Source organism: Cryptomeria japonica, chromosome 9 (genome assembly GCF_030272615.1).
Source record: "Cryptomeria japonica chromosome 9, Sugi_1.0, whole genome shotgun sequence".
NCBI classification, from domain to species: domain Eukaryota; kingdom Viridiplantae; phylum Streptophyta; class Pinopsida; order Cupressales; family Cupressaceae; genus Cryptomeria; species Cryptomeria japonica.
Window position 1 is genome coordinate 430,693,256 of NC_081413.1, and position 22,865 is coordinate 430,716,120.

Here is a 22,865-nt window from a genome sequence, read left to right on the forward strand (position 1 = left end):
AGAGCCATTATGGATTGGCCGGCACCTACCAGTGTGACAGAGGTCAAGAGCTTCATGGGTTTAGCAGGATACTATAGATGCTTTGTTGAGGGATTTTCTAGAGTTGCACACCCCATCACATCCGTCCAGCGAAAAAGGGAAGAAATTCGAGTGGACAGAGAAGTGTGAGAGGGCTTTTCAGGATCTAAAAAGGGCACTTACTAGTGCACCTATTCTTATTGTGCCAGACCCCACGACCGACTTCATGGTATGCACAGATGCTTCCTTAGATGGATTGGGAGAAGTTCTTATGCAGGAGGGTAGGGTTATAGCATACGAGTCTAGGAAACTTAAGACTCACAAGCTTAACTACCCTACGCATGACCTAGAGCTTGCAGCGGTTGTACATGCACTTGTGAGGTGGAGACACTTCCTTTTAGGTCATCACTTCGAGCTTCATTCAGACCATCAGAGTTTGCAGTACACCTTCACCCAGCCTAACCTTAATGCACGTCATAGGAGATGGATGGAGTTCCTTTGTGAGTATGATATTGATGTTCACTACATCAAAGGAAAGGAGAATGTGGTCGCAGATGCCCTAAGTAGGAGATGGCATAAGGTTTACACCATATCCATGAGCACAAATTTGAGAGACTGTATTTTGCAGCGATTGCCGGAGGATGATTGGTATCTAGAGGTTTGTCAGAGGATCCGTAATCAGGAGGCCCTGGAGGGGAAGTTTGTGGACTACTCTTTAGAGTCCGATGGTTTATTACGCCATAGAGGGTGCATCTATGTACCCTCTCCTGGGGGTTTGTGAGATTTCATCATCATGGAGGCTCATAGAGCTCCTTATGCAGCACATCCTGGGGTTAAGAAGATGCATGCTGACTTGAGGCAGTTGTATCATTGGCCAGGAATGCGGCAGCTTATCGCCCAGTTAGTAGCCCGATGCCTTGAGTGTCAGAGAGTCAAGGCAGAGCACCACCATCCAGGTGGATTACTCCAGTCCCATGCTATACCAGAGTGGAAGTGGGATACTATATCCATGGAATTCATCATTGGTCTTCTTATGTCATCTCGTCGCCATGATGCTATCTTGGTGACAGTTGACAAATTGACCAAAGTAGCCCACTTCTCACCAGTCCGGACTACCTTCACAGCTCTAGTAGTGGCACAGGTATTCTTGCGAGACATTGTCAGGCTTCATGGTGTTCCACGCAAGATTATTTCTGATAGGGATTCTCTCTTTACTTCTTCCTTTTGGAAGGCATTATAGGCAGCGTTGGGCACCAAGCTCAACTTCAGCACAGCCTATCATCTAGAGACAGATGGACAGACAGAGCGGGTTAACCAGGTGTTAGAGGATATGCTCCGCATGTACGTCATGGATCATCAGACCCGATGGGAGGAGTACCTGCATTTAGTAGAATTTGCCTATAATAATGGGCATCACACTTCTTTGGGGATGCCACCTTTTCAGGCCTTGTACGACAGACCATGCAGGACGCCTTTGAGTTGGGACCGTATTGAGGATAGAGTGGCCATAGGCCCTGAGATGGTCCGTGATATGGAGCAGCAGGTAATTTTGATTAGACAACGCCTGAGAGAAGCACATAATAGGCAAAAGAAATATGTAGATGCAAAGAGGATAGACCGGAGTTACATGGTTGGTGACAGAGTTTTTCTGAGAGTGCGACCGCATAAGAGTCCAATCTGCTATGGAAAGGGTTCTAAGCTCGCACCTCGCTTTGTCAGACCTTTTGAGATCCTTGAGAGGATAGGACCAGTTGCTTATCGCCTAGCTTTGCCACTTAGCCTGTCACGCATCCACGATGTGTTTCATGTGTCATTTTTGAGAAAATATATCTATGATGAGTCTCATATTTTAGATTGGGATGCTTTGCAGGTGGAGTCGGACGGGCAGCTAGCTTTGGAGCCCATTCGCATTTTGGCTCGCCGGACGTTGGCCCTTCGAGGTCGAGAGTTGGACCAGGTTAGGGTCCAGTGGGATTGCTATGATGAGGTTACAGCTTCATGGGAGGATGCAGTATGTATGAGATCACAGTACCCTCATCTTTTTGATGAACTCCAGGAGGACGTTCATGCCTAGAATGGGAGGGTGTGAGGCCCTACCCCGACCTATCCTATCTCTTCAGTTATTTTCATGTTAGAACTATTTTGGATGCTAGTTTTGACGCACTATGGATATAGAACTTTTTATGATCCCACGATTTTTGGTAATATTGATATATATCTGATGCTCCATTTCTATGCCTTGTGGATTATAGAATATTATATGATTCTAGATTAGGGTAATATTGTGATGGTATATGTTATTATCTGAATTTCAGGATTTGTTATAATGTTAGAAATACATTTGCATATCTTGTAGATGGATCAAATTTTGAGGATTATGATGAATTGCTTTGATTTGTGACAATCGTATTTTATAATGACAAGTCCTTGCAGAATGGATGTATTGTATTCTGATTATGTATTTTATATTATATGAGGCTATTGGGAAGTACTAATGTTTAAATTGAGTTGTGCAGGAGATTATCCATGTGACCATGGAAATATTATGGAGAATCAAACCTAGGCCAATGTGCGTTAGTAAAACCAGGGGTTGTCTATTTGGAGAGACAACACCCCGTATGTATTTGTATTTTATTCGTGAATGTAAAATGTTGCATGAGTGTAAATTGTATTTATTGAATTGTTTAAATTGTTTAAGGGACAATTGCCACGTGTGTATTGTGATGTGGAATTATTTTGCAGTGTCACTTGACACCTATGTAGTATGTTGTGTTGGCAATTTGTCATGTCACCTTTTTGGAGAGTTTTATTTTATGTTAATTGTTATATCTCCTACTTATCGTTGAAGGAACCAAGAAACCTAGGTTAGTGAGCCACAAGGAGGGTCAACTCAGAGTTGATCCGTAGGTTAACTTTAGGTGGACTTTCTGAGGGTCAAATCAACTCCTAGAGTCAATTTTAGAGCTTTTTTATTAGGCCTCATGGGGTAACTATGGGTGAAGGCCAAAATTGGCCATGTGTCTTTCCCTTAGGACTTGTTTAACCACCAAAAAAAAGTGTTTTTCCCAAGATGGATGAATTCCATCTATAGGAGTGCCGTCCTTGGTAGGATAACCTTCTTGAAGGGAGTAATCCCTCTTCCCCATTCCATTTTCCTTCTCTAGGTACCTAGGTTAGGGAGTGTGTAAGACCTAGGGAAGATCAACCCAATGAGGGATCCCTCACTCTATCCAAGAGGTTGGAAGGAGTGAGAGAGGCCTTCTTAGGCTAAGAATGGAAGCTTAGTGAGCTAATCACCCACTCTCCATCCTTGGAGATTTTTGGAAAATTTTGGAGGAAGATCAGTTTTAGGATAGCAGATTTGGGGGCTAAGGAATTGCAGAAAAGAATTAGTGGATTGGGCAGCTCTTCATCAAGCTTTCCCTTAGATTTCCCTTGGCAGGTCAAGGTTGGTGTTATCTTTTCCCCTCTTATGTAAATGTAAAAATGTAAAAGAATGTGTGAATGGAAATTGCTGTAACTCTTTGTTGTGTTGTATTTGTAAAATTTATGTGTTTCTTGTTTATTGTTGTTTTATGTAATGTTGTGTTTGGGGAATGTTCAAGACCCTCCTTTCCTTGGGAGGAAAGATTGGTCTTGGGGGTGGAAGGAGCTTGACAACCCTTAGGGTGAGAGGCTCTCATTTGAGAGTGATCTCAAGGATCTGTCCATGAGACCCTTGCTGCTTTCTTTGTGTTATTACACTTGGGGGTCATAAGGGGGAGCAAATATGGCATGCTTGCCTTGTTGGGGGTCATAAGGGTGTAGGGAATAAGGATGAATTCTGGTTATGCATTCATGGGTGCCATGAGTTGGCTGTAAGTTTTGTTTAGCAGATTTCTCCCCTAGGGTACTTGGTCCACTTCCACCCTAGTAAGCCATCACATTTTGTGATGGAGTTTTCAGCTTGGGAAAAGGGTGTCTCTGTTGTGTTATTTTTCTCCCCTTTTGCTTGCTGTATTGCTTGGTTGTAACCCCGTCTAGGTCTTGATTCTCCAAGCTCAGGGGTGGCTTCTGGTAAGCCTAGGCTGGGAGGTGAGCATCCCATGGTCACAACCCTAAAATTTTACATGCAGGTTGCTTGGGAAAAAGACTAGGAGTTGCAGATTTTTATTCAGATACAGATTTTCTATTTAAATGCGGAAAAGCAAAAAGAAAATGTAATTTTTATGAATTGTAGCAAAATAAATATATGTGAATAAGGAGTTTTAGGTTGATTTCTTTTATTTTCTGTATAAAGATTAAGAAAGAGAAGACTGATTAGATAATTCACCCATTTTTATATATGGGCTATTGTAACTTATTATTCTGGAAGCAATGTAATTTTTATTTAAATTTTGATGTCTATTATGTTGCTGTAGACTACATCTAAATCTGGTCTGTTAACTTGTTTATTTACTGCAATATTAAAGAAAAGGAAAAAAATGCATTAGGTTTCATTATTTACTTGCATAGTTTAAATTACTGTTATTTTATGACTGTTAAAAAAAAAAGAGAACTAGTATTTTTACATTGCTGTAGAAAGTATGATGTATAACTCTTAAAAAGAAGAAAAATAAGACCTATTCTTAATGCTGTTAGAAGACTAAGAACAGAATGTTTAATTGTTAAAATCTCAACACAATATAAGGGTTTTCAGCCCTATTATTTTAACATTTAATTATATATATCTATAAATATATAAGTATATATATTGAAAAATATATACCTATATATATATATATATATAAACTGCTATATGTGCATACCCCTGCAATAACAAAAAGAGATATATTCTGAACTTGTGTATCCCTGTTACAAAATATATAGAGCATTGCATGCTGCTGTGTTAAAATTAATTTCAAATAACTTCCTAATCCTGTATATATATATATAAACATATCCATCCCTGCATCCGAAAACATACTCCAAAGATACCAAAAAAAAAGGAGATATTCGTATAGAATCTGAACATGATAATGTATATATATATATAAATATATATATATATATATATAAATATATATATATATATATATATAAATATATATATATATATATAAATATATATATATATATATAAATATATATATATATACATATATTTATATCTACATACTTAAAAGTTCTTTTAAAAAAAAAAGAGCGAAATATTAAAATATTTTTTTTAAAAAAACTCATTGGAAAATCACGGGTACCGAGCCAAGCCACTGTGTGTTAACACAGTGGACGGCTCACAGCCGAGCCACTGTGTTTACACACAGTGGGTGGCGCCGAAGGGCACTGCACTGTGTGCAAACACAGTGGAGCGGGCGGCACCCGCCACTGTGTGTATACAGAGTGGGCGGCGGGTTACACCGTCCGCCACTGTGTGTGCACACAGTGGGCGGCGCTGCCGCCACTTTGTTACGCACAGCGGCGCCCGGGGGAACCCTGCGCCAAACCCTCCGTTCTCCCCTCTTCGAACCCTCCGCCGTACCTACGATCACACTAAACAATAAAAAAAAATGGTATAATAAACCCTAACCCATTTCGGGTTAGGGTATAAAATGATAAGAAAATAAAACAAAGTGTAATATATAGAAATGCAACCCTAACGCAATTTCGGGTTAGGGTTAGCATTTTAAGAATATATATATATATATATATATATATATATATATATATATATATATATATATATATATATATATATATATAGGAGATTTAGATTGGAGTTTTAAAATTTGATTTTTAATTTTATAATTAGGGTTAGCATTTTAGGAAAGGGGGAATTCTTTATTTAAAAAGAATTTTAAATTAGGGATGGGAAATTTAAATTGGAATTTTAAACTTGATTTTAATATATATTTGGGGTTAATTTAATAATTGAATTATTATATGTCTTTTTATTCTTTAGGGAATTAAAATTTTAATATAGTAAAATTAAAGGGGTTTAAAAATGAAGAGTTATTATAGTTGGACACACCATACATTAAATCGATTAATTTATTTAATTAATCAATAGATTTTCCTCAACTCATTTGGGCGTTAGGTTATATTGTAAATCGGGAAAATTTAAAAAGGAGAAATTGTAAATTAATTTTATGAACCATAAGCCTTGTGACCGATTTGGCCGAAATAATTAAATCATCAAAATTAAGAGGTTAGGGAAATTAGAATTGGCTTTAGCCTAATATCGGTTTTAGTGGGCAAATGGTGTTATAAAAATTTAAACCATATCGGTGGGATATAAATAATAAATTTGCTTGTGCATCAATTAATTAATAACATTATCATTATATGATTGGGAATGATTTAATACGTCAAGATATCCATTTATCCCTCGTTTCATTTTACGAAAACTTAGTTAAGGTATTTGAGCTAGCTAACTAATCTGTGACACTGATTAATCCCCGCCAAATAAAGTCGCTCGTTCGAGTTGGTTAATTAACCCAACCTTAGTAAACAATTTTATTTTCACCCTAGATAAGACAAATCTCTAATCAAGTTATTATAATTGTAGGATATGTTGCGAGTTCATGCTGTCAAAAAAATAAAATTTTTTGTTCCGTTTTTGTGCCCAAAAGTTGGGCACGACAGGTGCATCCCTTTTATACATCTTCGAATCTTTGCCTCAAATACCTTTAGATTTTTCTTCCGGAGTCCATAGCTCTGATACCAATTGTAAAGTTCTGATTCCAATAATTAGTAAGATGAGAGGGGGGGGGGTGAGTCATACAAACTTAACTTGTTCAATATATTCAACTGATTCAACCTCGGTAGCTTATACTTCAGAATATGTAACCAAAACTGTAAAACATTCAAACTTATGAACAGATAACATCACAACACATATAACACTAGATTTAACATGGAAACCCAAATAGGGAAAAACCACTGTGGGATTTCGGACCCACTAAGAAATATACCCTTCTAGAGTATGCTCGGTTAAAAGCAAATCCTATTAAAGATTACAAACACATTGCTAGATGTGACCCGGTTAAGGGACTTCCCCCAGACTTGTTAGAGTCTTGCACTTTGTTAGAAGTGACTTTGTCAAAGGATTTCAAACACTCATTTAGAATGTTACCTTGCTAGAGGGTTTACAAATAAGACTATTAAGTCCACTCGGTTAAGAGATTTTTTGTCACTTACAAAATAAACAACAGTAATAAAATATATCTGCAACTTCACATCTGAAATGCTAAAACAGATTCTATTTGCTCAAAACAATCTTGTCATAAGACTTATCTAGTCCCTTGTTGGGCTTCTCAATCTCTTCTTCAATCAGATCTTCAAGCTTTTGAGCTCGGTAAACAATCCTGTAGCATCACTATGCATACATTTGCCCACATCCATTGTTTATCAACAATTCCTTATTTATAAACAATTTTCTAACCGCTTAATCTCCTTGATCACATTTCCCATGATCAATCTTAGCCATCAGATCATCAATCTTGACTAGGTTCAATGTATCCTTTGATTTGAAAATGTTTTATCTCGCCTTGGAACTTGCATTCCTTCCTAGGAACTTGTGCTAGGTTATTGTGGTTCAATCTATGCTGTAGATCTTCCTCTTGATTTTCCATTATCGTAGATCCTTAACAAACTTCTTGCACGACATACCAATCATTTATTCATCTCCAGCTCATCAACATCCTTTATTAAATAATGCTTTTATCCATCCAATGCGATCTATTATAACTCAGTTGTTACTCAGTTAATACTGAACTTCACTTGGTAGACATTCTACCTTCTTTAATCGATATCGATAACCTTAGGGTTTACCGACTAGGTTCTTTGCTCGGTGACATAGTACAGTATTAAAATTATAATCAACAACATGTGTAGGATATCAAAACAATCAAAACAACATGAGCTCATCATTGTCTAACTTGGTAATAGTTGCCCATTGAATAACTAATTTCTCCCCTTTATTATCACATTCTTTCTGTGTCACTTACCGACCTCCTAATACTCATCAACACATACTTCTCAAGATATGGCAACATCATACTGAATCCGAAAATCAATTTCTTGACATCAATGACAAAATAATATTATAAAGACAGTAATCATCCTTCTTCAGTTATATCAATAATCTCCAACAACTTTCTTAATATCCTTATTGAAATGCCAACAATCTCCTTTCTATTGTAATGCCAACAATGATGTAGGCTAAATTTAATTCGATAGAATGTAAGTATGATCCAAGATATAATTAACTGAAAGAGAAGGGAGGAAGCCTCTTTTATAGAGAGCATCCCAAAAATAGAGGGACAAGATTAAGAGGTGAGACAAAAGATGACCGACTAAGATTGAAGGGTATGTAGAGGAAATAATAAAATAAAGGAAGTAGCTAGGATGGATAAGGGTCCACTTGTCATTTAGATAAATGGAAAGGGAAAAAGGAAAATAAATAAATTAAATAAATTAAATAATTTATTTAATTAATAGAGGAAGGACCACATAAATTAAATAAATAAAATATTTATTTAATTTAGGGAAAAGGGGAATTTAAATAAATAATAATATTTATTTAAATTGGGATAGAAAAAGGCTCAGAAAAGTTTTGGTGAATTAAATAAATAAATATTTATTTAATTAATAGTAGAAAAAGGGGATAATTCAATAAATAAAAATATTTATTTAATTAGGCTAGGACAATTTTAGGTGTCTAATTTTTTCCCTCTTTGAGATAATTCAATTTATTGTGTTGTTTCAAAGAAAAATAGATTAACTCATACAAGATTTTTCCCCAATATGGAGGTGGTATGACCCCTCAAGAGATTGGGTGGAAAAACCGCCAAAAGGTTCGAACAATCTCTCAACAAAAGAGACAATAGGCCAGATGAGAAAAAAGAAGAGACAAGGTTAGTCTGGTGAAGAACGGATAAACAATTGGTCGCGAGGGATCATGAGGACCACATAGGGGTAACATGAGAAATTAGGGTTATATCGCTTATAAATAGGAACTTAGGGAAAGGATCTCCTTATTTGCATCCATCACATTCAGAGAATAAGGCACAAAGTAGAGTAGAGAAGGAGCACATAACATATAGCGAGATGGCCGAATGATTCCATAGGTTTGAGTGGGTACAAAGATATGAGAGGTTAGAGGAGTACAAAGAATTAGTAAGTGCACCTTCACTTTCCTGTCATTATGAATTTATTGCATCATAAATAGGGGTCAAAACTTAGGTAGCCAAATACACAACAAGATAGGATTCTACCAAAACCGCGTATAGGTAGGTAAAATAATGTATATGGCATGATAGTATGTATATGGTAGGTATTAGCATGTATGCAATGTTTAGCACATATAAGGCTTGTAAAACTAACTTTATAGTTTAATGATCCATTTATGATTTTTGGGCATGTTATTGGTTAATGTGAGCGTGTATATGAAAAATGTTGCGTATGTGCAATGTAAAAAGACACATAGGGATTCTTGACATGTATATGATAAATATCAATGCATATATGGTCAAAGTGTAGTCTAGGTGATAAGAACATTGTAGATGTGATAAACAATAGTTGCAGATAGGATGATTAGTCAAAGTGATAGAATCCAAATATTGCCCTAGTAGGATAAGCTAAGTAGTAACTGATGAGGTTGATAAAGTTGATGAAGCTGCTAGATAGGATAAAGTTGATAAAGCTTGATAGGGAATAAGAAAGTTGATAAAGTTGATGCTGATGTGATTGTAGGTTGATTTAGCACCTTCGGGTTCACAAGAGAGATTCCTGTTGGCATTGTGTTGTCATTGATGTCAACTGGTATAGGATGTTATCGGTATCATTGACATTGTTGTCAACTAGTGACCAAGAGGTTGTTGGCATTAGAAGTTTGATGACAACTAGAATAGAAGATGGATCAGTATGGGACAAGTGTTGATGTGTTGTCATTGGTGACAACCAGGTGACCTTTCTCATTCAGAAGGAAGAACTGGCATGTACCGGTATCTTTGATGTGCAGTAATGTGACCACTCTGAAAAAGGGTTGTTGATACGGTGTTGCATTCAACCAGGATGAAGATATTACATGATAAGAATTGGTTATGTTGAAGTGGCCGAATACTATTTGGTTCACATCAACACCAGAGGAGAAGTAGGAGTATGAGCAGGCCATCAGATTGCTAGTGTAAGGATAACAAGCAGGTCTCCCACTGGATGAAGAAGCCATCACAGGCTAGGTGATAGGTTGACAGAGTATGTTCCCTCTATTTGCAGGATGACACATGTCATGAGGATGATGTATCCTCCCCCCGAAAAAGTCTCACTTGGACCAACAAAATCATTCCCTGAGATAGACAAGTGATTGAATGCAGAGACAGGTTATACCAGTGAAGGAAGAATGAGGTGTTGAGATGGCGTATTTGTCATCTTGACAAACTAGATGAGAATAGAACATGTTTGATGAAGAAGGATGCTAGTGAGTATGTAGGAATAGAAATGGGATACCGGGATACTGAAGGAAGGTTGATGCAGAATAGTTGGAGTGTGATGGCTTGGTGTCATCAATATGTCTCTCTAACAAGAAGGAAATTATGTTGTCCACTGGCAAACACATCTACCAATATCTGTATTGATGATAGTTAACATGTTATGTCAACCAGTGAATCATCAGAGAAGAAACAAGGAAGATAAGGTTCTCACTTGATAAAGAGGAGTGCAACTGAGTGAGAAGAATGTGAAAGAGTGGAAGAACTTCATCTGATGGAGTTACACATGATGAGCTACTCCTGATAGTTGTTGTGGACTAACATGGTTGTTGCCTAGTTGATGTACTACACCAACAAGATTAAACTGATGTAGGCATGAAGGTTTACCGACAAGGTGTTATATACTGGTAGGGTTTGTTTACTGGTAGATGAAACTGGTTATTTGTGCATTCGATGACTAGGCATAAACTGACAGAACAATATGATGAGGTGGATACTGACAATGATGCCACACAAAGATGAAGTGGCAAACTTGCTTGAAGTGGCAGTTGAAACATGCACAGGTCAGTGAAGTAAGGTCGGTGAGGTAGTTTGTGATTGGTCGGACATTAATGGAAACTACAAAGCTCAAGGTAGAGTTGCAGAGTTGTGCAACTCGAGATCCAGGACATATTGATTGTGTGGATCAAAGTAGGCAAAGGAGACAGCTGGACCATGTATGATGATTGACTGAGCAAAGCCGATAGATTGGTTGCAGGTTGCTATAGAAGGAAGGCGTGTTTTGGAAGACATGATATTGGCGGAAATGTGTAAGCAGTCATCACAGAGTTGTGATACAATCAAATCTGATTGGATTTGATGTGCCTCATGATCAGTGGAGAAAACCTTAAGGCACTAAGTTTGAATTGGTTTTTGGCGGGAAGTCTGGGTTATAAATATGCAAGCCTAAGAGATAGTAAAGTGCTGCTGAATAGAAGAAAGATATTGTGCTATTGTGAAGTAGTAGAGTATTACTTCTACATGTGAGAGAAAATTAGCCAAGTGCTCATAGAGTATCTGAGAGGAGAGTGAGAATGAGGGAGAACTTGGTTGAAGTGTTCAACCAGTAGCAGAGCAGAACCGATAGTGTCCATACCGACAGAGTACAAGTGAAGGAAGCTGCAGAGAAGGCATATAGAAAACTGGCAAAGTGTTGTACCCACAAAGAGAAGAGATTAAGGTGGAGATTCGGTAGAGAAGAAGAAGAGGAGAGGTGTACCAATAGAGTTTACCAGTAGAGAAGCAACAAATGAGAGTAGTAGGAGAAGTGAGTCAGTGTAGAAGAGAAGGTATCTCACTAGCAGAGAAAGGTATATGAAATGGTTGCAAGATCCACTTGTAACAAGACAAATACTTTTGTAATCAAAGTTATCATTGTGATCACTGAGTTGTAGCTCGGTGCAGGGGTTGGTGCTCCTTGGGTTGGTGTCCTAAATTAGGGGTTGGTGCCCTAAACATTGTAACAATTTTCTTTGTGAGGCTAGATTGGAGCAGTAGTCTCCAACAACATTGCTCACTAAGGTTTTTCCCATCTTGAGTTTTCCTCATACATCCTGGTGTTATGATATGCCTCCTTGTGTGTGATTGTTTTCAGTTGGTCTCCTCACTAACTAGTAAGTCTCCATTGTGCTAGATCCCATAACCGATATACACACATTAGTTAGTTAAAGGGAAAAGGATTAAGAACCACTGATTCACCCCCCTCTCAGTGGTGCATTGTGTCTAACAATTGGTATAAGATCCTAGGTTCCCAGCTAGACGATCTTTCTCCAACTTGGGTAGTTTCTAGCTTAAGGACACAATGGTTTGTTTAGTGTCACCCCCTGATCCAATGTTTCATGGTTCAAACTATGCTATTTGGAGTTGCAGAATGGAAGTCTTCCTATCCTCCCTACGTTATGATGTCTGGATGGTAGTTGTTAATGGTTTCCCTAGGAATGTTAGTCCTCCCATCGGTCCTGAAGAAGAAAGAATATCTTTGTACAATGAAGAATCCATGAAGGCTATATTCAGTGGGCTCACCGATGATGTCTCCTCATAGGTGGATAAGTGTAAATCAACAAAAAGCCTATGGGATAGACTAAGGAAGCTCTATGGAAATGAACCCTACCCCACTGGATCAGTTTGTGAGGATGAGAAGAACAATGCAATAGACACATGTACAAATGACAGAGGTAGATCAGATTGCTGTAGTTGCAATGGTGATAAGTAGACTTGTCTCTTCATGGCCCATGAGACAGACATTGAGAGTTACTCATCAAAAGGGGATAATATTGTTGGCATTTTTGATGTTTATGTTGTGATTGTCATTGATGGACACACACTTGTATTGAGATCCCCTTTATATGTATGAGCTAGAGCTCAACCGGTATTTGTTCCAACTGGTATGTTGTATTCTAGTCTTTAGACTATTGGTGATTTTGTAGAATGTGTTTCCCAGTCTAAAGTGGCATGTCGACCCCAAGTGGTTCGTAGATCTCAAGCAATACGAGGAAGCTAAGCGACACAACACATTCTTACCAGTCTTCATTTGACAAACCGGCAACCGGTATTTTGTATGAACCGGTAATACTCTGTGATGAGTTACCAACCGGCATTTTGTGATGAGTTACCAATCTACAGATTGTTTGACAGTGCTGGCACACTGACGATTCTTTTTGTGTCATGTTACTGAGTATGTCTAGATTCATTGAACCTAGGAAATTGTAATGTAATCCTATTGGACCGACATGAATATAGATTCCTTTAAAAGGACATCATGTCTAGGGTTTCAGTCTGTTGCTGAAAGGGTTCATGTTGTGCTAGGGTTTAAGGTGGTTGTTGAGTTGTTGTAAGAGCGATCTTATCTAAGGTGATCAAGTTGTAACTGAGAGAGAGATAGAAAAGACTGAAGTAATGCTGGAATGCATTAGCAGTGAGCTATACTGGATCTAACCAAGCAGTTTGTGCTATTAGATAGATCAAACACTTGTTGATTACTCACATCTTTGACAAGTCTGTAGCCCTTAACCGGGTAGGCCCAAAAGCCTTTTGTAAAATCCTCTAACAAGGTGGTTCACTTCTGTGAATCTAAAATCCTCTAGCAAGGTAGTCTTTAATCAGACTTATCTCCTAACAGAGATTGAGATTCCTAACATGATTTGTTCTGGTGAAAAACATTGTAAGACGTTAACCGGTCTGGTTTCTATTCTGCAGATAGTGACTTGTGAGTTCCATCTCACCATGGTTTTCCCATTTGGGTTTCCACGTCAAATATCTTGTGTTATGGTTGTATTTCTTTTGTGGGTGAATGCTTTATTTGCATTTTGGTTTGTATGTGTGATAACCAATCTATCTATTAAACTGTTTTATCAGTTTATCTTCAGACTGTTTAAGTGTTTAAGGATAGAGATTTTTGGCATACTAATTCACCCCCCCCTCTTAGTATTTATCAAATGCTGGTCGATCCAACCGGTATGATGTGTTTGACAATGACACTGAAGAGGCAGAAGATGCAAAGGTTGATCTAGAAGGTGAGTTGCTAAGTTCCCTTGATGAACTAAAAAATGTAAGAAATGAACTTAAGGATTACAAGAAATCAGTTCATGAAGAATGTAGTAAGTTGAGAAGTTGTCTTGAAGACTCAAACAAAAAGGTCAGTCTACTGACCACTCAACTAGATGAGGCAAAAATAATGGCAGATGATTTGAAGCCTATCTTGGATGATAAAGAGAGAATATGTGAGGAATTGCTACTAAATATGAAGTCTAAGGACAAAGGATGCCAAGACCTGAATAGTGAAATGGAGAATTTGAGAAATGAATACAAGCTATTTAAGAATGCTATTGTTGTTGAGAAAAACTGGTTGATTAGATGCCTTGAAGAATTTGAGAACAATATCTCAGAGTTAAAGACTCAACAAAAAGACATGAAGGAATGCAGGTGCAAAGATCTAAAGGCCGAGATAGAGACAAAGGATAAAGAGAATCAACAGATAATAGGTGAAATGGAGTCCCTCAGGAAAGAACTTGAGGAATGTCAAGATGAGATCAAACTGAGAAAGAAGTATGATGGTGGCACTGAAGCCTTGGATAAGATGTTAAGCCAACAAAAACATTCCAAGGACAATGGAGGATTAGGATGTGGTACCGGTGAATTCTCGACAAGAAAGGAGACCTCCCACAAAGATATTCATTTTGTCTCCTCAAATGAAAATAGCAAAAGCCAAACTTTCACATTCAAAGATACTCCAAGAAAGAAGGTTGACCTGTCTTCAATCGGTGCTACATGGAGAAACAATGCAGATTTGAAAGGAAAAAGAAAGATGAGGGAAGATAGTGTCACTGGTAGCATGAATAGGAGAAGACAAAGAAATGTTGCTGCCACCAAGTGAAGACAAGCATGGCAGAAGGAGGGATCTGATGGAAGATCGACAGAGAATGGACAACCCTGGATCCATTATCAGAGAAGCAGAAATAGTGAGGCCAAACCGGTAAAATCACCTCATGTCTGGCAGAACAAATTTGTAAGTGATAAGCCACCTTTCTTTGGTTATTGCTTTGAGTGTAAAGGATTTGGTCATAGGGAAGATGAATGTAAAATGAGGCTTAAGAATAGATAGGGTATTCCTCCTAGAAATGCAAATTTTGTATGCTATGACCAACGGATTTGGCCATAGAAATTATGAATGCAGGAAGAAGAACTCACCTTCCTATGGAAATCAGTGGAACCATCCTAATAAACTCAGAGGCAGTTATAGGACATATGAGCAACAAAGACCTGCATGGAACAAAATGAAAAGTATTCCTACACATGCAAGGAATTCAAGGAAACCGGTAACCAACCAAAATGACATGGTCAGAGGAAGAAGAGCTAACTGGTATGTTATAAGGTTCCCCAATCATCAGGTTGGGATGGATGTTGTGTGCTACTATATCACTACTTCCGATTGTAATGGAGATTCCAGAAGTGCAAGGATCAATCAGTAGGATAAAAAGAAACCTGCTCCCCAGATTGAAAAGGGGAAGAAAAGTGAGACTAAGAAAACCTAGAGGAAGAAGCAAGAAAATAGGACCATGGACCGACATTGTGCATTAAATGCACAAGTGTTATCACCTATGGCTTAAAGGAGATGCAAGACTCAGGGGGAGTTACATATTGACTAGAACTTTCACCCCTGAGTTGAATGTGGATAAGGAGATGAATAACCTGTTGTCGGTAAGAGGAAGAAAATGTGATGGCAGTATGTGTAGTTACCTTGAATACTCATGGAAGATGGTTTACTACTATAGTTGAAATGAATAGTAGCAGAGGAAATAGGAACCAGGAATTAAAGGTAGAGAGGTAAGTGTCCCGATGGAAAAGATGAAATGATATTGGACACCAGTATGTGCACCATGCTACCAGCACAAATGGTGATCTATGTTGGAGGTTATATAAGTTAATGAGTTGAGGGATCATTGTAGTAACTCTGGTAGCCTGGATGGATGCGGTTATGTCTCAGGTGTTATTGGAAAGGACCTAAATTACATGTGTTGACCTTATGTGCATACATATCTTTGGGTCAATCGGTTGGATATGTGAATTGCTAGTTGGCATTGTGGTCATGATGATGGATGTCATAGGTATTGTTGTGAGTCTCGGTTTGGGATCTGGCAGATGAGAAATGAGGACCATAGATCTATGGTTCAGGGGGAGTTTAGAGCTATATCCTTAGATTGATTTCAGATATACTAAGCACAGAAGTAGATCAAGAAGATGCTCAAAGAAAGAGAGAGACCCGTGTTAGATGTTAAGGGTTGTTTGGTACTTGAGCTTTCCATCTCAAGTATAGATGATTGAGATGTTGTTGAGAATAATCTTCAAAGGGGGAGATGCACTTGGTAAAAAGAGGGAGAAATATTTCTGTCAGTGCTCGATAGATACAAGGAGGAATGTTATCCTGATAGTTCCCTTTGCCATTATTGTCAAAGGGGGAGAAAGTTACTATAGTATATCAGATACTACATGTGTTGACATCAATGCCAAAGGGGGAGAAGGAATATCGATCAATGATCGATAAGTTGCACTATGTAGTACACAGCAGACCGGACATAGCACATTACATAGGGTAAAATGATCTTGAACAAATCTCAAGACATTCTACATCATTCGTTCTTTGCCACTTTTGGAAACTGATAACCCATCACGCGCTCTCCACCATTTACTAAGATTTTGCTCCTTCCCAAGGTAGATAGAATCAATCTTCTTCATGCAAGATCCTCAAGGAGATTCTTCACGCGCACAAAGCTAATGTGGCAACACAAGCTCATCTTCATTTCAATGCTAACTCATCACAGAATGTTGTCAGTCGAATCACACAGACTTGGAATGCATCCACTAGAAACCCTAAAGCTGAGACTACCAACCGGTAGTCATATCAAATGAAACCCTAACACAAAATTTGCATATACCGGTTCACATTCCAACATACTGGTTCACCTTTTCACATATACCGGTTCATATCATCATACCGGTTCACTTCATACCATCATACCGATTCACCTTTCCAGTTTTCTTACTTCAATATTCCAGTTCATACTTCATCATATTGACATCAATGACAACATACACCATCATGTCATCAAACTCTGCACATATGCCAACAATTACCAGTATCACTGACATTGCTGTCACTTAGTGACCAAGAGGTTGTTGGCATTAGAAGTTTGATGACAACCGGAATAGAAAATGGACCAGTATGGGAGAAGTGTTGATGTGTTGTCATTGGTGACAACCAGGTGACCTTTCTCATACAGAAGGAAGAACCGGAAAGTATCGGTATGTTTGATGTGCAGTAATGTGACCACTCTGAAAAATGGCTTTTGATATGGTGTTGCATACAACCAGGATGAAAATATTACATGATGAGCATTGGTTATGCTGAAGTGGTAGAATACTATTTGGTTCACATCAACACCGTGTTGGGTCTCAAATCAACAGATTGGATAGGTTCTAAAGAAATGCCAACTCCTATGATCAAACCCTCCAATTGACTTGGCCAACTTATAGAGTGAACCTATTTGGTTGCTAACTCTCTCACTTTAGGCTCTGCAGGACCTAGGCGGGTATACCTATTCACCAATTGTTTTTTAATGACCAGTGCTTTTTATAGCAGATTAAGTATCTTGATCTGGTTTCCTCCTATCTCAGAATGGCATAAGTTCCTAGGATGGAGATATAGCAGATGAGTTCAAGATTGTTGTTGTAGAAGATATTCGATCTATGTTTCCTACTTAGTTACTCCTATTGCTTTGAAATAACATATGATGAATATGGTGATAAGTGTAATTTGTAAATAGCCAGTGCCTTCTTCGTTGTATGGGCTACAGAGTCATTATATTTTCTTTAGGACTTACTGTGCGAACTTGTGAGACAGTTTTTAAACCCACCCCTTTATATATCTATCAGTTACTATTTCTTATGAGATCAATTGAATGCCTATATCATAAGTTGCTTGAATGAATTTAACCCTACCTTTAAGGGACCATTCAAGTAATCACTGCAAAGAACAATTACAATTCGCAAGCAGAACTTTTATTTCAACCTTATAACATACAACATAAATTTCATTCAAAGAATATGAATAACCTTATCTCCTTTAGATAATATCACAAGCGACTGCCAATAACAAAATGAAATAATCCACAACACATACGCAAAGAAAAATGACTGATCATAGTATGTATTCCATCAAAATTTGTATAACAAAAAACTTATAGGCTGTCATACATTGCTGTTTTGTTTCAACGATATCTCTTATTGCCAATATTACAAAAACCTCTCTCATATATATATGAGAGCAAAAGTTATTTATGAAAAGACATGTCTTTTTGAAACACTAATTGTTAATTTTGAACATTCCTAACAAACTTAAGTAAAAAGAGATTAAGAATTCCTAAATGATGAATATAATCATCCTCTTTAAAAGTCTTGATCTTAATACTCTGTTTCTTCAATTCTTCTCCTTGTGAAAGGTATTCGAATATCATCTGGTTGACAGTAGGGGCCATGTCTTTGCTTCGATCCAACCTTGATAGAGCCCGATCCTTGATGCTCACAAGTTCATTCCACAAATCTTCCATAGACATTACTCCTTCTTTATAAATCGAGGGCATTCCAATAGGGCTCCCATCATCCAATTCTTTAAGATCTCCTTTTAGCATGTCTTCAAATTTAACATGATCTTCTATATATGAAGTCCCTTAAGCTTTCTCCTCTTGCGTCGTCACATCAATACTGTTTATCACTTCATGCAATCGTGTTTTTAACCTTTCATGCTCTCTTAATGCCTTAATGGTTCCAGTGTACACCCTCCAATAATGTTTGACATGTATAAGCATGGTGTTGAATCGGTGTTCAATGATATCATTAACCAATTTATCCATCTTTTGCTGGATATTATTTACCTGTTTGTTAGCCTTATCCGCTTGATACTTCCAATACAAAACATCAAAAACATCATCCAAGCTCTGCCCTGTGGGATATGAGGTATATTCGCTTAAAGGAGTTCCTGTCTCAAGTTGTAATATCTTCATTTGTAACTTTTGATTCTCCTCTTTAGATCTTTCATATAAGCCCTTATAGGTAATGTTTTCCCTGACCAAAAACTCTGTCTGATCCAAATTTAATTTGGCTACATCCAGGTTCAATTTTGTAGTGACCCTAGGGTCAGTCTTTCCAACCTGATGAATCATAAGGTGCCCAAAGGTTTCTTCAATATCCACAATAATTGGTCTTTTTCCTTTCGGATATAGTGCCCATTGTAGGAGAGCTTTTTGATTAGGATCATATCCAGAACCTAGGAACAATTTATCTATTTCTTGAGGCAACACTTGTTGATTCAAGTCCTGCTTCTTCAAGAATCCATCAAACAGAAGTGCTGAATTTATGTCCCAACCAGAAAAGATGATAACACCAGCCTCTTTTAATATTTTCCTCCCTTTCTCAGGGGTCATATCTTTCATGAGGGTATCGATTTCATCCTATAGCCTTTTCATCTGTTCTTCTTCTGGTCTCCCAGCCATACTTCGTTTCACATGAGCCCCTTTATACTGGTACAAGAATGAAAGGAATTCCCTTGAAGAAGCGAATCCGTCATCAGCAACAAAGTCCTCATGCTCTATCATCCTTATATCAACTACATCTTTAATATTGAATTCACCAGTGTCCACATCTACCTCTGCTTCAAAACCAGGGGGATAATCTTCTCTTGGGGAGTCAGCAGGGATGCTACTAGCAGCAGATTTTGGTGACATGTGAGCCAATGGTTGACTATCCTTTTCAGTGTTGATAAAATGGAGGAACTGTGGGGGGACTCTATGCATAATCTCTACCTCATGTTGAAGTAGTTTTTTGGCTATCTCCAAAGGATCTTGGAGGTTTCCAAGTAGGTCTCCATCCACCATCCCCCTTGCTCTTTTCCATTTGAAGGCTTCCCAAGTCATTTCGCTTCTTTCTTTCAAAACCCTGGCCTCTTCCCTTTCAAGGTTCTTGATTAAATCATCTGGCATTTTAGCCACATGTATTCCGGCTTTTAGTTTCTATGATGCCCTTGCAGCTCTTATATATCCTTCAGGATCAAAGTTCTCTCTAGGATCACCCAGAGTCATGCCATAATAATCTAATTTATTTTGAAGTAAATGATAGCTTTTGGAACTTTTAACAATAAAATCAGAAAACACCAATAACCCTAGCACAATGGATTGTTTACCAAAATCCGTAAGATGTTTGGCACTGACAGTAGATAATTGTCTCACAATCTCTAGGCTAGCCACCCTATTTGGTACTGTAATTGGAAGCATGTATGGCTTTCCTTCATACCCAAATACCCTGATTTCTATGTGATTAAGGTGGCAATACTAGTCACCCCAGTTGTGATCAATTTGAGACTCTGGAGAGAAGTCTTTTGGCTTGAGGAATCTCTTAATTTCAGGAGACAGAGTATAATCTCTATGTTGTCCAAAGGCCGCACTAAGAGGTTTCACAAAATATTCCTGAAAGTGCCAGTATTGGTTGTTTATGAAACTTTGATCCCATGCAGAAACCCACAACTGAACTGGTTTCTTCAAACCATTCTTATCATAAGCTCTGATGCTGAAATAGTCTGACCAGAAATTGATTTCTTGTCCACAATAAAGAATGATGTGCATCAATAAAGAATACAACGAGAAATGGACATTTACAAGGTGTCCTTTCAACTTTTCCAACCCATGATTTAGGGCTTCTGCAACATAAGTGGCATAGTCAAATGACCTAGGGTCTTTTGATTGTAAATCAGCACATAGAACCATAACCCCAATATCCATGAGAGGATGAGCCTCTAAGCCTAATACTTGGGCTGCAGCATAGTATGTATACTTAAAATACGGATGGAATTGGTTGACATCAAATGGAACCTTGTCATTTTTACTGAATGGAACAAAGGACCCTCCTACTTTTGGCCAGTGAATGGGTAATCTCCATGTCCTGTAGATGTCCTCCAAATTAAAGAATTCTCGCGAAAGTTTCTGTATATCAATTCTCTCTTCTACTTCCCAGTCTAGATCAAATACCATATCAATAGTCTGTTTGTTAATCACCACCAAGGGATTCTCGCGGTAGTCGCATATGGTTTTGATTTTTGGATCATAGCAATCTACCAGAGCTTTCATTAATTCAACATCCACAAATACATTCGGGACTACCAATTTCCCTAAGTTTTTCTTCCACAGGTTACTTATGGGCTCAGGAGCATCCCTTCTCTTGTAACTAAATAGGAACAACTCATGTCCTCTGATTTCAGTCCATATGTCTCCTAGATGTTCAAATCTATCTTTCAACCCTTCTTCTTCACTCTTGATCTTTTTGGACCTCACACTGGATGTCGGGCACTAGTCTAGCAAATCCTGACTCAAAGCTCTACCCTCCTTTTTCTGTCGTTTGGGCTTCTCCTCAGGGTTTAATTCTTTCCCTTTCCTACTCTTTTTAGAAGAAGAAGAAGGTTCCATAATTTTAATTAGTACGAGAAATCACACTTACTTGGAGAACTGTCGAGCTCTTTTGATTGTCGCTTATGAACTTCAGCAAACTCCTTGTAATTTTCCGTCTTTTGGCATCAATCTGGTCCTTATGAAAATTTGATCAATTCAGCTGTAATTGCATGGGCAACTTGTGCATAGTTAATATCTCTGCGTTTATAATGGCTATTCAAATGTTTAAACTTAATTGCAGATGTGACATTCTCCACTTGGGCTTTTAACTCCTTCACGGGAAGTACTGTTCAACTGAAATGATCGTGAATCGAGTTTTCGATGAAACCCTTGTCTTTGGTTGAATACTTTGATCTTTCATCGAAAGTTCACTTTCATCGATATCACCTTATCGGCGAATGGCCTATGTCGAAAAACCATTTTCTAGTCTCCTCGAAATCATCTTTTCTTCGATGAACTTTCCTTCGATGAGTCATTCGTGAGTTTCATCAAAATCATATTTCGATGAGTTCTGTTCTTCGGTGAAAGTTCATGCAAGCCCTTTGAAATCCTTTTTTCTTCGATGTCCTTTTTATTGATAAAACCCCTCTATTTTTGTTCGATATAATGTTATCGATGAGATTTGCTTTTCGATGAATGTTTTTTAAGTTTCTTCGGCAGTTGTATTTCTTTGACTTCACCTTTTGCTTTTTGCTTTTCACTTTTCGATGAAACTGGAGTATCGATGAGCGGCTTCTTTTATTTATCGAAAGAGATATTCCGCCGAAGACATCTTACATAGTGTTTTACATGTCATGTTCCATTTCGATGAAAGTATTCTTTCGGTGAAACTCCTTTCGAGATGCTCGACATGATATTTTGGCCGATGATCTTTTAGTTTTTTTCACGCCTATGGGAAGAATTTTTTTATTTCAAATATAGTGTTCAACACATCGGAGGAGAAGTAGAAGTATGAGTAGGCCATCAGATTGCTAGTGTAAGGATAAATAGAAGGTCTCCCACCAGATGAAGAAGCCATCATAGGCTAGGTGATAGGTTGACAAAGTATGTTCCCTCTATTTGCAGGATGACATATGTCATGAGGATGATGTATCCTCCCCTCAGCAAAGTCTCACTTGGACGAACAAAATGATTCCTTGAGATAGACAAGTGATTGAATGTAGAGACCGGTTATACCAGTGAAGGAAGAATGAGGTATTGCGATGGTGTGTTTGTCATCTTGACAAACTAGATGAGAATAGAACTGGTTTGATGAAGAAGGATGCTAGTGAGTTTGCAGGAATAGACATGGGATACCGGGATACTAAAGGAAGGTTGATGCAGAACAGTTGGAGTGTGATGACTTGGTGTCGTAAATATGTCTCTCCAATAAGAA